Raw genomic sequence first — 12,281 nt, forward strand, 5'->3', positions numbered from 1 at the left:
GGAAGAACAAAAGCACCACTGCCAGCCGCCCAACCTGTGGTACCACATGTCCCAAGCACCATGAATCCCTCACCCTGCATCAGGGTAGGGCTCAAACCAATGGTTTTAAGTCCTTCCTCTTGTTCAAACATGGAGCAAAATTATGTTCTCATGCATTTATAAGGATGCTCAGAGTAGAATTTTGCCTATGGTACACACTGGCTTCTCAACTCTTAATCAAAACTTGCTGCCTATGATGTGCAACATCTCCAGCAATTCATCTTTTCATTTCACTTAGTTTCTATTCATCTCACATAGTGTCTTGCTACAGAAACACTGACAGATTTATATTGAATATGAAAAAACTGCACACTGTAGAAAAACTTTGTCTTTACATAAATTACTCCAGTGCAAGTCTTCTCACAGAAAAGCCATTTTAAGCCAGTTTCAGAAATCATTATGCATAGTCTAAGTTTAGTATCTTCTCTCTTTTTTTTTTTTTAATTCTCATAGTAACTGTGAGCAACCTCCCAATATGTCCTACAGAGTCCTTGAGGTCATCCCATGAAAACAGAGATAAACCAATGTATCCATCCTATGGGGCTCACAGATTCCTCTCCCAAAAATCTGGAACCAGATTTAAAAGCTTTGGTATTCAGAATACAACCAGAAATCACATCTATTAAAAAAAAAAAAAAAAAAAAAAAAGTCAGTCCCTCGTTAAAATGACTGAATCACTAAGAGCCAGAACAGATATAAAATACAGATGCTAATGGGAGTTCACTTTTACCCCTTGCTAAGAAAAAGTGTATTTTCTTAAATCTCCAGGACACCCAATGTCAAAGACAGACATAGAAGGTTAAATAAGTTAAGTGATTTAATATCAGTGACAATTTCTCAGGCTGAATTTGCTGTATTTATTTTCTTTTGTTATGTAGAAAAAGGAAAATAACGAAAGAGCTCACAGTAAAGGTAAAAAGATCACCTGAAATACAATTTCAGGTGCAGAGAGTGAACGTGATAAGGCTGGTCTTGTCACAAATGTTTTTATTACATTTTTAATAAGATCAAACAGGCATTGAAGTTTCATTCCCAACACAGGATATCACATTACTTTACAATAATAGAAATTCTTACCTACATTCTCTTTCAAGGAATAAATCACACTATCATCCCACAAATCAGTCCAATTCCTGTTATAAGTACTAATGCAACAGGGAAGCACGAAGCATGAAGGCTGAATCTGTTATGAAGCTCTTCCACTCCAGATATTTTTATCAAACAAATCCAGGGGGTTTGGGGGCTGGCAGGTGGGAAAAAATATCATATCTAAATACAGCTCCCATACGCCCTGCAGTCAGGCTGTAATCAAAAATAAGTATTTATCTTCAGAAAACTCCAAAGGCAAAGAATTGGTCTAGTATTGACAGAGTTCACTTATCAAATACAGGCTATTTTTATGCATTTCTTTCTGACAGCTGCCTGTCCTGCTTTATTTTCAGGCCTCCAAGTTTGCTTCATTGTTTGAGTCTCTGGATGGATATTACTGTAATTTAGTGAAATAGCTCTTCTGGAGCAACGTGCTCAGTAGAGATACAGGTTTTCCCTTCATGCAAAGCTTGGTTAGGTGAGGACAGCACTCTCGTTTTCATCACCTTATCTGAACATGAGGAATTTGCTCTGGACAGCCAATTTCTCTGTGTTGGCTACAACGTGAGGTTTGAGTGACTGCCTCAGATTTAGGCATCTGCCATCCACACCTCTAAGGTTAGGTGAGATGAACACCAAAGCCTCATTGTGCTAAAGAAAAATAAATCTTCACATTCAAGAGTGCCAGCTGACTCTTATTTGAGGAAGAGATGGAAAGCTAGTGTAGCACAGTTGAATTTGCAGGAAGAGATCTTCCAGTTCTGAAGGTTTATTTTAAGCATGGGTCTTTGTCTCTTGCATTGATTACTGGTCCAAAACCAGCACGTGGGAGAAAAATGTATTTCCAATGGTCCTGCCAAGCATTTTCAGCCTCAGCATGCTGCAAAATAGTGGGCATTCACAGTTATGTTACTCTGATTACCATCTTGTTCTTTTTACACATTTGATTTTACTTGATTTTAGCAGCTGCTACCTTGAGTTGATTTAAAGTGAGAAACATATTCTTTCCACCATCTGAAATCTAATACTTACTGCCTCTTTGCAAATGGTATACAGTATGAATTGCTAAATCTTGTGGGTTGTGAGAGATCAGCTGCTAATTTAAGGCTGCTTTTCAGGGATGAATAACATTATATGGAATAAATAGAATATGCATAACGTAATGCCTTCAGTGCCTGTTTATCTCATGGTGTGGTAAAATGTTTTTTCATGCAGTAATGCAACTAAATGGTGTCTACGAGAATTCATTTGATATACCTTCACGCTTCATAAATAAGCAGTCTTTCTGAAGGGGATCGGTCTATGTGATACTTAACGTTGCTTTAAACACAATATTGTTGTGACAATTCTAGAGCAACGTATATGCTAACAGCTGCTCATTTGATTTTTAGTGACTGAGAAGGGATTTTCTTCCACCTCCAAACTGAATTTTCTTCATAAACTTTACTATCTTAACAGAGTCATCTGAATTTTTTTGTTATGACTCATATATGGTACCTTCTCCATGAGACATACATTAAAATGGATGGAAAAACATATTTCATCTGTACATAAGTACCATGTAAGTGCTTTTTCATGAATAGGGCATTTCATCTTTCATCTAGTGCTGAGTGGGTGAAAGGAAACATACACAGCTGCATCCTGAAAAGACAAACTCAGTATTAGAGTCTGTCATTAAAGTTTCTTGTAAATTCAAACAAAAATTAGTCAACAAAAACTATTCATTGATGCCAAATCACAACTGTGGCTTTGTTTCAACACTTTAGGAAAAAAAACCCAAAAAAAACAAAAAACAAAACAGCCCAAAACTGTGTTCCAAGCTTAGTAGTAACTTTTATAAATGTTCAACAACTTTAATTCTTTAAGCAACAACACAGCAGATAGATCTCAGCCCGTTAAAGTACCAAGAAACTATACACTTGTTCCAAAGTGAATTAGACTCACAAGTCCCAAGTGGAGATACCCAAAAAGGTCTAAGTATTCTCAAGAAATTGCTAATTAGTTATCTCTGTAAGAGCAACACAGTATCACCAGATAAAATTCCTGCAGGTAACTTCTGGCTACAGTTAATTAACTATATTCTGATGGAATATATTACATTGCTTTCAGCATGTTAGGAAAGTGTTTATTCTGCATAAGTCAAGCAACATTTACTTTCAAAGTCTCCTACCACTATTCATAAGTGTTTCATCGAATGCTTAGGCTCCATCACTCATCCGTATCATGTGCTCTTTAACTACACAAAAGTGCAATAAATTTTTATTAACCAGCTTACAAGATACCATCATTCTGAAGACTTTTCCACATGGCTATACTCTGTTTTCTGTTGCTAACAACATACATCTTTATAGTCAGAGCACATACTTGATGTAGAACCTAACGAAGATGCTTGTGGGGCTGGAGCAGCTCCCCTGTGAGGACAGACTGAGAGAGTTGGGGGCGTTCAGCTGGAGAAGAGAAGGCTCCGGGGAGACCTTAGAGTGGCCTCCCAGGACTTAAAGGGGCTACAGGAAAGGGGGGAGGGACTCTTGATCAGGGGTGTAGGGATAGGACGAGGGGTAACAGTTTTAAACTGAAAGATTTACATTAGACATAAGGAAGAAATTCTTCCCTGTGAGGGTGGTGAGTCCCTGGCACAGGTTGCCCAGAGAAGCTGTGGCTGCCCCCTCCCTGGAAGGGTTCAAGGCCAGGTTGGACGGGGCTTTGGGCAACCTGGGCTAGTGGAAGGTGTCCCTGCCCATGGCAGGGGGGTCGGACTAGATGGGCTTTAAGGTCCCTTCCAACCCAAACCATTCTGTGATTCTATGATTCTAATGCCATTTGACAATAGATTAAACACTCATTATTGTCCTCTCATATCTTTAGATCATCACAGCAACACTTCTATCACAAACTTCAATGAAATTCAAATATCTTCATTTACTGATTTCCATTATTACAAGAAAGAATATATTTCACCAGCCTCTCAGAAAAATTACAGCTCTCAATACAATTTTCGTAACATGGTAAACTCTAGCCCAGTAATCTTGCAACTGCAACAAGACCCCCACTTACAACAGTAATAACACAGAAAAAAAGCCATGCTATCTATGGGATCCAGTAAGTAAATACTGTAATATCCAGAACAATATAAGATAAATCTGTTCCTCTGCCACTGAGTTGCTGACCCCCTTGACTTGACTGTGTATTCCTGCAGGTTTTGCGCATATTTGGCTTCAGTATACTTGTTTTCCACTTGGAAAGAACACAACCACAAATACCTTTTCATGTTTTCCATTGCACTTAGCTGGACTGCAGATTGTAAACAAACAAGATAAAAATCTGAGAACTTTCTTTACTGAATTTCCATTAAAAGAAACCAGGAAAAAAACAAACAAACCAAAAACCCAACTCTGTATAACGATGAATGCACCAAGAAAAATTCGGATGCAGTCCCTCACACCCTGCCTCTTCTGCAACATTTTCTGCAACATAAAGGCAACATTTAGCCTAGCAAAGTAGATGGTCTTTATTTGTGGCACAGACGCAATCCCAGGCAAGCTAAGAGACTTTTTTTCTAATTGAGATGTTAATTACTTAGCTGCTGCTGTAGGGAGACTGTCTCAAACTCACCACTCTTCCTCTGTCTAAACTTCAGAGGGCTCACAATTCACTTTTTAAGGCCTTGCATTGAGAAACTGAAATAAAGATCCCACCCTTGATGGAGGTCCCAGATGACACAAGTGACTAATTCACATAGTGGTCCTTACTGATCCCTACCTGAACGCCACTCGGGTGCTATATGGGGATGCCTATGGCCAGGATGCTCCTCTCACTTGCCCTGTGGGACAGACCATCTCCTAAGATGGCCCAGAGAACGGTTTTAAGGAGAGAAGGAGAAAAACAGTTCTCAAATGCTCTGCTTCAGCCAGAAAGCTCTCACTCTGCTGAAAAATCCCTGTGAGCCTGCGGGTAGCAGGGCACAACTCACAAGTGAACAGCAGGGGGTAAAATGAGGTTTTATTTTTAAACAGCAGTGCTTGTTGATATATTTGGTTCTAGACAAATAGAGAAGGACATAGAGTTGCTATAGGATGTTGCAGCTGAAATCGGATCAACACTCGTTCTGGAGCTCAGGTTCCACTTCTTAGAATAAATCATTTACTGAAGCAATTCACAGAAGAAATCTGAAGTGACACAAATTCCATCAACTGCAGTTGGCAGCCAGCTTTTCAAGAACAGATGCATGACTGTTAATGATAACCCAAAAATCTTACTTTCTAATGCAGAAAAATTGAGATAGAACGTTAACATTATAAAACTCTGCAGAGAAGTAAAAACATCGCCAGAATATACCCCACAAAATACTTTGCAAGTACCTATAAACTGCAACTTTAGCAGAATTCGCATATCTAACCAAAAATCATCTCCAGCAAAAATACCTCCCAAGTTTTGATATGCAGTTCTATCTGTTAAATCTCTCTGTTACCAATACTGTTTACTCTGAGTCAAAAACATGCATTTTTGATTTCACAAGATTAATGTAATAACTTGGTTTAGGCTGTTAATGCATTCAAAGCTTTCAGACACACAGGAGACTAAGACGGCATCAAGAGCATACAGATGCATTTGGAGGGGATATTTTTTATGCAAAATAAACTACAGATTCCCTAATACATGTCTGCAGCAGGGACTACACTGAAATAAGAGCTTACTAGGGTGTGTTAGGGCTGGAAGAGATGGCTTCCAAGCCCATTTATGGTTTCTAAGCACTACCATATACCATATAATATAAATAACACCAAAGAAAACCCCTAAAACCCTGTCAAGTAAGTGACAAAACATGCATTCTAGGAAAGCAGTATTCAGTTCTCAAAAGTGAGACCCAGCCCCTACAAAACAATGATAAATAAAATGTGTACATTATGTGCAGATAACAGTATAGAAATACGCTGTATTTGTCAGCAGAAGAGCTCAGTCCAGCTGATGCATCAAACTGCAGCTCCAGAGACAATGGTTCTTTTAGTGCCTCAGATCCAGAGAAATGCAAAAAATGGGTCTGTGTTGACCTGTTCTATCAATAATGTTATTGAGTTACACCTAGGTTTTTAGTAGCCACCAAAAGGAGCTGTATGGTTTCAGAAATAAGGCATTGTAGAAGTTGGCCCATGCTCAGTTTCTCAATGCTTTCCACTCTCAAGAACGTTCTTAACAAAACACAGCAGTTGCCGCAAAAAGCCGTATCAACCATTGTCTTCTACAAAAACCTCTCCGTGCCCACATCTAAAGACAGCAACATGCAATAAAGTGCCACGAAATGCCATGTCTTCCATCAAAGCTTCAGGAATGTGACTCAGCAGTCGCAGGAGCAGTTTTGGACACTGCAACCCCTCCACCCTGCCTATGTCCTTTACAGCAGAGGTCCCAGAAGAGCAAAACTGTCCCCACCCCACCAGCTCTGGCTTGCCCTGGCTTCAACAGAAACAGCTCCAACACCAATTCAGCAGCCTTGCCACACAGATGTGAGAGCCTCCCTGTGTCTGGGCCAAATTTGATGTTTTGGTTGGGGTTTTTTAATCATGAATTTCTGTGGTGCTCACCCCACGAAAACTCTCCACCCTTTGACAACATAATTGCTGTCGGTTTATCTCTTTGCTCGTGTTTTCAAGGGGGAGTTGTCACCTTGACTGTAACAATCCCCTTCTGCACCTCCAATGTGCTTCAACAGAGCAGGTCCCACTTTGCACAGCTGGAGCAGAGCTTGCTTCAAACCAGAGTCAACAAGGGAAGGCACCCGGGGATCAGCTCTCTGGCCCTGATGGACAAACTATTTCCAGTGGACAAAAATGAAACCTACTGTGTGAATAATTGAGTCAATCCTGCTGCTTTTTTAGTGGTTACTTCACCCGTATGTGGAGAAATTAGGCGTGCTAGAAAACCATTCATCCTAGGTGTGTAAGAGAAATTATAGTCTCACCGCAGACCATTTGATTTAATTTACAGCTTGCTTGCACGTTTAAATCCTGAAAAATGCCTTCAGTATCCAAAACATTTATAATTAAAATAAGTTACTTCAGAAGTTCAGAATAATCTATAAACTCAGAAAATTTCAGTTTTTCTCATTAAGGGAAAAAATAACTTCTATGCTGATAATATACTTCAGTTTCTTTATTGCACGGCTCAGTGTTATAAATTAGACTTTGATAATAACATCAAATCAGAATAAAACCTAAGATTATATGGGTTTTCTTCCTTTACATGTGAAAACTTGACTTTGTAGTTATTCTTACTTTCCTCCTAAAGGTTATTTGTACAGGGTTAAGCTACACCAGCAAAACTGATCTGGAACAGACAAAATGTATTCTCCAAACATGAACATTTTAATACAATATATGTATTATTTCATTAATCCTTTTATATAAAAGCTTCTGTCCAACCTGAAAAACTAATTAAATGAGTAAAGGCAGTAGTTTCATTGCAAACATTCATACCATACACAGCAGACTCATGAGGATGCTAGAGTGCACTCAAATGTATCTCAGAGTTTAGTTAACATCCATGTGTATCAGACCTTCAGGGCATGGACAGTGCTCGCTTTTTGGAGTAACTCCCAACAGCAGATGTCAGAGTGCTTTTCAATTTGTGGATGACAAAATGACAGAGTACTGACGTGCGTTACCTATACTACCATATGCATAAAATGGTAGAAGTCCAAGAAAAATCTAGATCTCCTAACTCACCAGAATCCCATTACACAGGGATTGAGGGACTTTGAAGAAAATTCAGGTATGTATTGTACAAGATAAAAAATCACCAGCAATCCTGTTCGAAATAAACCATCTAAGGCAGACAGCATTGAATCTGAATTTCTCCCAGTAACCGTATTAAACAGGGCGAATTTCAGTCTTTCCATAAGCTCAAAAGACAGAGAAGGTAATTTTTCCAACCTTCCCCAGCTGTCATCACAGTCCCCATCCCAGAGCTGCGCCAGAACCCCGCTGCACGACAGTGACAGCGAGCACTTGTTGGGGCCAAAGCTGGCAGGTGGTATTTTCAGGAGCAATGGTGCAAGACCTGCAGCTAGGAAGTGAAACCCTCAGGCTCATAAACGGCTCTCAGTTAAGACAATGGAGCCCTCATTAATATAATTGGTCTCATACCAGCTGCTAAAATATTAACTCACTGCATTTAGAAGTCAACACCATTTCTATTAGTTAAGGAGTGCTTTGCTCACCTCTATTTTTGCTCTAGCATAGAAGAAAAGGGGGAAAATAGTCTGTGTCATATACTCTGCCTCCCGTTAGTGAATGTCATGCTAGAGTTCATTTTTCACAACAGATGAAGAATGAAGGTAGGTAGTCTTTGAAAACAGCTGCTCCTGAGGACTCAAAAGGAAAATAATTTGGAGGGCAATGCTCACATCATTCACTCGGAGCGATGGATTTACGTCCTCCGACCTGCATGAGATCCACAGAGCGAGTATGACTCCATCCCAAAATGAAATCTGAGGTGGAAGACACATTTAAAATGTGAAAAAAACCCTGCAGTAATACCACTGGAAAAATAATCATTACCCTTCAGGAAATCACTCAGTTTTCAGCCTGTCTGCTTCAACTGCAGAAAATTAAATTTCCCCTTTCTAATGATGCTGTCTTTGAGTACAGACCAAAAAAATAAATGAGCATGAGGCCTATGTGACCATGGAGCAGGAACGGGGTCTGCACCTGTCCGTTTAGCATCTCTGGTAATGGGAGGAAAAAAACAGCGTTGAACACCACAACCCAGATCACAAGCTCTTTGCTCGCTCTCGGGGGTGAGCAATTAGTTGTCCATCCCACTCACTGATACTGTTCATGTTCACTGGGGTCAGGAAAAAGAGCTTTGCATTGGCTACCAAGTGTTCTTTTTCCACGAGATATATCCCCATCTATCTATATATCTTTATTTACACTTTTCTTTGAAGCCTTTAAACCCTGAGGATGAACTGGATTGTTCTATAAGTGGATGCTGTTCTCTGATTTTAGAAGTGGTCCTTCCCCTGTCTACACGTAATTCCATCTTGCTTTCAGTCCTGCATGGCTTTAGGACTCATCTCAATTCTTTTAACTTGCCTGAAGATGAATATATATTTAAGCCACTGTTTAAAGTGTCTTTAATGATAGTACAGTTCATAATAATATAACTGTCCTTTCCATAAAATGTACTTTCATCCTTTAGAAAATTTAGTAAGCCTATTAATTATTTTCTTAAAGACTGAATTTCAAAATGTCACTGCTGACATTTAAAGCTCATAAAAAATGTAAGTCTAACTTATCTGTGAGAAACGAGTCTATACAGTCTATTTTAAGATGAAAATATTTATCAAGGAAGACAGTTGCCAATTATGAATACAAACCGAAACACAGCCACTTACAGCAAGTTGCTGGTTTTTTTTATCTTTTACATACCAAGGGCATATTTCTCCCCAGCACAGTGGTGCACAAAATAAGTGACATCTGGTGGCTATATGCTGTAATATAATAAGGCGTCTCATTTCAGTGCTGTTAACCAATCCCATTTTTAAGTTTACTGCCTCTTAGTAAAGCTTTTTAGATGTTTTATTTATTTATTTTGACACAGATACTTCTGAGACTCCTAGGCATCACAGTCCCTATGCATGGTGACAACTGCTCTTATCTAATTAAAGTGGGATTGTCATATTCACATCAGGAAAAACATGATCCCAAAAAGAAATTAGCAAGGCATAACAAAACAGCTCTAAGATTTAACTGGGCAACACCAGTGAGACTCGTACAGAGCCAGGCTGTAAGAAAAGGCTGCCCAGAATTTTGCAAAGGAAATCCTTCAAGCACTCAAAGTAATTAATATCAACTCAGGTTTCTCTGAATTGTTTTTCATTAGATTTTAACTAAACAAAAAAGAAACAGCTGCAATTTTCATTCTGAGCTTAGCAGCATCCTGGTGACTAAAAATGCTACAAATTTGAAACAGCCTTTCCACTTCTCATACCTTACTGATCCTCAGCGATGGTCACATCTAATCCAGCCAAGCCTTCTGCACCTAAAACTGCACTCCAGACATAAAGCAATTATAACTCCTACAGTCCAGAAATAAAGTTGTCTTTCAGAAAGCTATAAGCCTCTCTTGGATAATTAATAAATACACTGTCAGTCAGCTACAGTTAAAATTACAAAATTGCTAGCACTGCAATTCCAAGGCTTGTAACACCAATTTCTTCAGTAATAAGTATTTATGGAAAAAAATCTCTAAGCACTATCTAACAGAAATTAGAGGAAATATAAACAGAGTCTAAATATTTATCAGCAGAGGAAGTTCAAAAATATCCCTGCAAAAATAAAGCGGATGGCAGGCTAAATCCAGAGCCATTGAGTGTTCTTCGAAGGATGTGCTAGGAGGAACTTCTTTTTCAGTTTGACATCGCTAAATCAAATTAATTCCTTCCTCCTATTCTATTGCTACATAAAAATCCTTGATGCCCAAAGGACAAAGCTAAAAATGTCCCTAAAACCATGCCTGAGTGCTGCACTTGATGCAAAATAATGCCCCAACTCCTACCCACACAATGCAGTAATGTAATACTTTAATAAAGAGTTAGACTTTGGGGCTTTCCATCAATTTTAAGGCCTAAATATCCTTAACACGAATGTCCAGCTGCACGGTCAGCTTCCCTTAACACTGAAATGGGCACATGTCTGCAGTATCTCAGTAAAAAGGGACCTCTGGGATAACACAACTACTGATATATTCTTTCAAAGAGAAATATTATTTCCTTTTCACATACCCTCAACCCCACCAGATATTATCTTCACCTTAAGAATTCCTGGCTGAACTATAGAACATATGCACAGAAAAGTACAGCAGAATGACTTTAGCTCCAGTCACTCATCAAGAAGAAAACTTTTTAAGACCCCATTTCATTTATTTTTTTAAATCCTGGCATGCTGAAGTCAGCAGGAAGACATTTCATTGACTTTAATGAAGCCAGAGGTTCATCCTGAGAATTGCCGTTTGGAATGAACACAGCATTTATATTATCTCATTTGAAACCCTCATTTTTTTGTTAAATGCAACTTAATGATATTTGCTATTTCAGAATTATTTGTTATCTTTAAAAATACACAAAGAAGGTTATTAAAAATACTGCAGTGTAAAATTTTTAGTGATTATAGTTGGGATATTCTTGTTCCAGTAACGGGCAAGTATTTTTAATGTACAAATATACATTGTCATAAAGTTTCAGCTCATTTCCTAATACTGAAAAGTTTTAGAATCTACAAATTGTAATAGTCCAACAAAAATTACATGCTTACCTGTATTTTCACAGTACATTTTTAGTGTTTTTTTTCCATTTATTATCCAGTGTACTAGTACAGCAAGATAATAAACTGGAAAACTGGAGAGATTACTACACCCACTTAATGGGTACCATTGAAAGAAAAAGCTATCAAAACCCAGCAGAAGCTTTTTATGCATTCCGCTGTATTACACCAGAATGAGTTGTTGCAACCTTGTAACTCAGATATCAAACAATAAGAATACTCAATTTTTAAAGCTGTATACAGAAATAAGAAGCAGGTGATTTGAAGTCATCTAAGAAGGATATTTTTACCCAAAGAATTACTGACATCTTTTTTTAAAAAAAAAAAAAAAAAAAAAAAAAAGAAGTAGTGGGGACTTAGGCTAAAAGTTCTCACTGTGAAGTACCAGAGTGTTACAGCAGACCGCTGCTTCGGTTTACCAGCCTTACCACTACAGCCACACACTTCATGAAGCAGAGAACTCTGAACTTCTCTAAAACAACCAGAAAACATTTTCAGTGCCCACAAGCTGGAGGAGCCAGATTCTGGTCCCCCTTACACCAGTGAAAACCAAGGGCTGAATTACTCTTGATCTACCCTAATGCAAGAGAAATCCACGTGGGATTTCCATGGATACCAACATATATTCCATTTTACTACGCTGTGTATTTTTAATTTTGCTGGTCTGCTTAGCAAGGTTCAAAAATGTTCTCTGAAGAGTTAAACACCTCAGTATTTAAAATAGCCTGATGTTAGACAAATGAATTTTTCCTCTTTCCTATAATGAGAGGCATGAGCTTAGGTTCTGCTGTTCCCTTCTGTTCACCTCTCACATCTCATTTCTTGTTGAAACTG

At 38.6% G+C, this 12,281-nt stretch overlaps 1 protein-coding gene across 3 annotated transcripts in view; it reads right to left on the reverse strand.

The window, feature by feature from the left end:
- The window catches only part of CHST15 (carbohydrate sulfotransferase 15), a 54,292-nt gene that overhangs the window by 33,173 nt on the left and 8,838 nt on the right, over positions 1-12,281 (reverse strand). The window contains exon 1 of one of the 3 annotated variants that reach the window (XM_074831483.1): positions 8,528-8,544. The exons of the other annotated variants lie outside the window; for them this stretch is intronic. The gene's annotated coding sequence lies outside the window, so the exon portion shown is untranslated. Of the gene's footprint in view, positions 1-8,527; positions 8,545-12,281 lie in introns of those variants that run through there. 3 annotated transcript variants of the gene reach the window in all.

Source organism: Strix aluco, chromosome 7 (genome assembly GCF_031877795.1).
Source record: "Strix aluco isolate bStrAlu1 chromosome 7, bStrAlu1.hap1, whole genome shotgun sequence".
In the NCBI taxonomy this organism is placed as follows: Eukaryota; Metazoa; Chordata; class Aves; order Strigiformes; family Strigidae; genus Strix; species Strix aluco.